The following is a 6,000-nucleotide window of genomic DNA, read 5'->3' as shown; positions in this document are numbered from 1 at the left end:
AACTTAGCCAAGAGTTAGACACTTGACTGACTGAGGCACCCACATGCCCCAAGAGAGATCTATATATATTTTTTTATTTTTTATCCCAAATGTAACGTTTGGTGTAGTGCTTAAGTAGTCCTGGGTTCAAAGCCAGCATCCACCATATCTTTCTTGTGTAACGTTATTTACTTATTTATTTATAAAGATTTTATTTGAGAGAGAGAGAAAGCAGAAGCAGAGGGGAGGGGCAGAGGGAGAGGGATAAGCAGACTCCCCGCTGAGCAGGGGGTCTGAGGCAGGGCTGAATCCCAGGACCCTGAGATCACGACCTGAACTAAAGTCAGATGCTTAACCGACTGAGCCAGCCAGGCGCCCCGCTTGTGTAACATCTTAACCATGCAATCTCAGATAAGTGAGCCTCTTTATGCATCAGTTTCTTCTACCATAAAATAGAACGGATCATAGTCAATCCTTATTAGGTTTGTTCTGAAGAATAAATGAGCTAATACACGTAAATTGCTTTGAAGCATATCTGGCACATAGTAAATGCTCAATGAATGTAGTAGTAGTAGTAGTAGTAGTAGTAGTAGTAGTAATAATAATAATAATAATAGTTACTAGAATTAATACTCTCTCACCCAAGTACGTGTTTTATAGGTGTAAGCAGTTTGGAACTCTGATAGAGAAAGCTCTTGATAGATGTTAGATCTCAAGGATAAAAAAAAAAAAACCTAGAAAATTTACAGTATTATTTATTTAATTTCATGGCTTCTGCACTTGCGTTGCCTCCTGATGGTATTTCTATTTGTTTTCACAGAAGTCAATATTTTCCTGTTTCTCTTTTTGAAATAGATTTTTACGTGGGGCATGTAAACAGTATCTGAAACAAGTGAAATTAAATTCTCCCAAGTGGAGGATCAAAATAGAAAGAAAACTGTGAGCCTGGAACCATGGTTCACAGGAAGCTTGTAAAGGCCAGTAATTTTGCTTGCAGAGAACCCAAAAATAAGTGGGGGGAGGGGAGAGTATGTTTGATAACTAGAGATTTTGCGGTAAGAATCTAAGGCAAGGGGTCAAATTCATACAGATAAAAACAGTATTTGGCTAAACTTTTTTGATCAAGGAAGAGCTTCATTAGGTTTCGTATTAGCTTATTCACCCTTCTCCTTGCTGTTTTCTCAATCAATCCTTGAGCAACTTGATACACCATGTCTAATTCTTCATAAATCAGCTAAACTTTAGAGTGATATTGACAGGGGCTTTGCTGAGTCCATTGTTTCCTGTCAAGAGTTTTATTCGGCTTCAAAACAATTTGCCGTGAACGCCCTTGTTTGCTTGCCACACTGGTCTTTGTTTGGGCTGAAAACTTTGATTTATAACTGTATGTAATTGATGGCTGTGGGGTAGGGGGACTATAGCTCATGCTCCTCCTCTTTTAATCTAGCTTTGCCTAGAAATCCATGTGGTAGAGCATTCTCAAGGGAACCGGGCTGGGAAATTTTCCATATACCCAATGGGAGGCCATTAATCATGGGGAGGAGTGTGTTTGTGAAAGTAAAGAAAACAAAAGACAGACCACCTCAAGATGGCTTATCAAAAGAATAGATGTTAAAGCTAATGTATTCATTGTGGGGTATTTATAAAGAAAAGCTGAGCTATTTGGTGAACCAGATATATTTGCTACTCCAAAAGTGAAATCTGACATTAGTACTTCAAATTATTAATATTGAAAAGCTGCTCCAGAGTCCCTGAGGAGTCGCTCAGTCGTTGACTGGGGAGCAGTTGAAAGCTCTTTTTAAATGGCACAAGTCCCTCTCTCTCTCTCTCTTGCTCCCCTTTTTTTTTTTAATAAAAAAAAAAAGGCAAAGGAAAATACTGGATGTTTTTTGGCAGGTGCATCACAATGTAGCCTGCCGTCCCTGTCATCTCATCGTAGTGTTTGCTGAATTTAAGGCCCCGTGCTCCCCGCACCCTGCCCCCTTTAGGTTTTACTAATTGAAAAAGAGTCTGTGACACTTTATAAGTTGCACATTTCTTTAGAGTATGAAGATTGATACAAAGTTTCTGAAAGCATTGAAAGATTCTTTTCAAGGGTTGGAAAGAATAGAGTAAGCCAGTTTTATTTCTTTAATATGCATCACGAAGAACCATTTATTTGTGGTTTATTTGGTTCCTCCATAAAAATTGCCTTGCCCGGTAAAGATATTTCACGATATTTCAGTAGCCTATTTCGGAGAAAAAAATTATACATGTATTCTTGCCAAACGAGTTCTAATGCCAAGATTTGAGTACTACATCACTAGATACAGTAAATTGTCAGTGATTTAGTTACATAAAGTGTTTTGGTGATGGCGAATGTTGGTCCAGCAGGGATAAACAGAGGAAGTAACAAAATCAAAGAGAGTTATAAGCACTGATGGGGACTGGATCATATCCTGCAAAAATATCCCAAATTGTGACAAGAACTGTGTTGAAATATTGGCTAACATCAGGTCACTTTATTTACTAACTAAATTGTTTTTATCATTGAAGTGGCGATGTCTGTGGCAACAGTGGTGGACTTTATTTTTTTGCACTCACCTCTTGATATAGGCATTATTTGAAGCTATTTGTTTTATTTTGCATTGTTTTATTTCAGTGAGATTCAGCAATAGCAAGCATCTCCTTGGAAGAGAAGCCAAGAATATTTTCAGTTTCTTTCTTCTTCTTTAAAGGAGTTTGAACTGATAAATAGTTCCCATGTGAAGGATGCTAAAGTTGAAACGGAAAAAAGTGCTTTTCATAGATTCTATTCCTTGTTATATCAGAATCCTTTGAAATTAGGAGAAAGACAGTTCCCAGATGTTGGTACATTAGCACTCAGAGTCGCCACTTAATGACACAAGAATCAATGGGCCTTGGAGAACAATTCCTTAACACTGACCTCATGTGGGATGGAACTTCAATCCAGGTCCACTGATGTGACTTATCAGAAAAATATTCATTAACCAAATGACAGAAAGCAGTAATTAAAATCCATAGTTAATCTGAATGAAAGCACAAAATAACACAGACGGAGGACAACTTTGAAGAATTAAAAATCCATTTCCTTGGAAGGGACAAGAGACAAGTTCTGAGCCACCTTATCATCTCAAAGAGCTAGATATCTTTGCACATCATCAAAAAGCTTGTTCAAAATAACCCGTCGAGAGGAGATGTGTGCACGGGGCATTTTTTAGTTCTTTCTTGAGAAAAATGAGTATTTGAGGAAAGACTCTATTATGAGATACTTTTAAGCCTTTCTCAACTTCTGATATTTGTTCTGTGTCCTAACAGCTTTGCGTTTCAAAACCAGTATTTGTTTTGCACGAGTGTTCCAATCTTACGATTTATTTCACTACCTGTGTTCGATGTGTAACTTTTCTTCCTTTACAAAAAAAAAAAAAAAAAAAAAAATCTCCTGTCCCTGTACTCACAATCCCATGTGCTCTTAAGAAGCTAAAGCTTCAGAACAAAATCTCATTCTGGACATTTTCCATCGAACACCCTTCCTGCTGTCTGATGCTGTCCTATAATGTGGATGGTGTTGCCTTGGGGGACAAGATTTTTTATTAAACTTCCAGGATATAGCCCCTTTTAATAGACAGTCGATGACTCTCGTCTCACTTCCTGGATAAACAGTTCAGGTTAGGCAAAAATAAAATATTCATGTCCTGGTACTAAAGAGACAAAAATGCCCCCAAATAAAGGATGGTGTTTTAACCCTCAGCAGCGAAGACTTTCAGAAACAGCCAGTGTGCACTTCCATAAATAATTTCTGCCCGGTGATCCTAACAGGCATCTCTTGTTCAAACTCACACTCCATTTTTCATGTGGGGGAAGAGATGGTTTCCTTCAAAAAAAAATGTGCAAAATAATCCATGATCTCAAAAGTACTAGATACGTATTATTAAAATAAAATATGAAGGCCATTGGCTATGTTCCAGAAAATCTGAACTCCGTTAACGGACATAATGAACAGTCATCGCTTCACGTGCAATTATTTAATTGGGGAATAGATTTTTCTATCACTGTCCCTGGCAGTAGCAGCCATTTGATCCCGAGGCTTGGATTAAATGTTTCATCAGTAGTGCCTATTTAAGGATCTTTATGGAACAACAAGTCAGTCCCCTGGGCAAGCCCATGTCAACTGCAATAAAGAGATCTGCACAAGTGAGGGCGAGGTATTTTTTTGCTACATGTATAGAGAATTGAACGTGTGCTGGGTGATCTGGCTGCTTTCCGAGGTTTGAGGGGGCACAGTCTCCTGCTGGAAAAGGTTTGGAAGCTGAACTCACTTTGTCCATAGGATTGTATGGTTTCCATAGGAGAATGAATTCTCCAGCTACCACCTTCTTTCTACACACAGGTGAGTCCTGGCAAATGGGAAAATGGCACAGAAACTGTGACTTGTCTTTCCATTTCAGGAAATCGCTGCTTCTGAACCTGAAACTGGACAGCTCATTGCGTTATGTCTTCTACAGAATCCGCCATCTGTTTTGTGAGGGATAGATGTCAATTTTAGAGGCTTGGACAATTATCTTTTAGTTCGGTTAGTTGCTTTCCCACTTACTCTGCGTGGTCATAGACAGAAATGCACACAGCTAAGGAGGACTGGGTTATTTGTGGAGTGGGCACTAAACGGCACTGGTCGCATTAAAACAGTTGACTACGTTTAAAAGCATTCTGAAAATTAGAATCTGAACATCTGTATTTTTTTTTTTTTTAAGGCGGATATGTTCTTGCTACCATCAACAGCCCCGTTAAAGGGTTTCATTTGGGGTTGATTCTTCTTCCCCTGCGATGGTATGATCATCTTGGTTTGGTCGCATATCCTGAAAGTCATCTCAAAATTGATTTTTAAAAAAATGCATCCTGTGACATGGTTGAGCCGGAGATGCTGTGTGGGGATTTATTTTCAGGAACTGGGGATGTGTCTGGGCATGCTGTTTCATTCAAATTAGGAAACCAGTTGCGGCACAATGTTCTTTTATAGACTTCTAGTATTTGGATAATTGAATGGCTATGCCCTGCCTCACTATAGCTTAAGCGGCATCTTTCTGATGGGGTGGGGGGGAGAGTGGAAACAAGCACTTTTACAGCTAGGCTCCAGGAATCTGCTGACGAGGCACTTAGGAGAGACGAGGCGGTCCTCTTGGTTGCTTAGAAAAGTTCACAAAATCTTTCCCATCTGTGAAGTGATGGGGAAAAAGTATCCAACCCAAAAGGTTACAAACTATTGTGATGTTTGAGCTCTTCTGAGAACAGGAGGGCAAAGAAATACTCCAAAATGCCTTTTTCTCCCTGTTTCATCTAGGACTTTTTGTTTGTTCAAGATCTTAAGAAAAATAAATGAGGATGCATCCTGAATAAAATGTCTCTGTCTTAATTTGCGGGCAGGCATTCCTCCAGAATTTAGGGGAAAAAATTGAAGTAAAAATGACTGTCTCTCACTTTAATTTTTGCTTAATAGCCAGTGTGCAGGGAACGGGTGTAGTCTGGACTCATCTGCCCCGTCCCGTCCCCACACCACCGAAGGCAGGCTGTGGCCTGGCAATGGTGATCTGTGGCTCAGATTACATCCTTGCTCCTTTTTTTTCTGGAAAAGAATTTAAGACAACATTTACGGTTGTGCAGAAGCTTTGTGAATACCTTATTTATGATAAACTATGTCTCTGAGAAGTATGTCATCCTGCTATGTAATTGCTGTTGGCTATGGGAATAGTTTTCCATGGAATACATTCCCAGACAGTAATGTCACGTAATGTGAGTTCTAGGTGTGAGGGAGGATATCCGGTGCAAGCGTCATTTTTCCTCGTACCCTTATTAGAGTCCAGCTCTAATAGTAACGTAGGGAGGGGAGAGGCCTGAGGCCACAGCTCAGAAGGACTGAGGCATCCCTCAGAGCGTTGCAGAGATGTGGCAGAAGGGGATAGTCACGTCCAGTGCTCTAATCGCCACGTTCAAGTAAATGGCGTTCCATCCTAAATTGTTGCACAA

This window comes from Ursus americanus, chromosome 20 (genome assembly GCF_024610735.1).
Source record: "Ursus americanus isolate L20-20 chromosome 20, mUrsAme1.1.p, whole genome shotgun sequence".
NCBI classification, from domain to species: Eukaryota; Metazoa; Chordata; class Mammalia; order Carnivora; family Ursidae; genus Ursus; species Ursus americanus.
The sequence above is the reverse complement of the archived record's forward strand: the minus strand, read 5'-3'. Positions refer to the sequence as shown.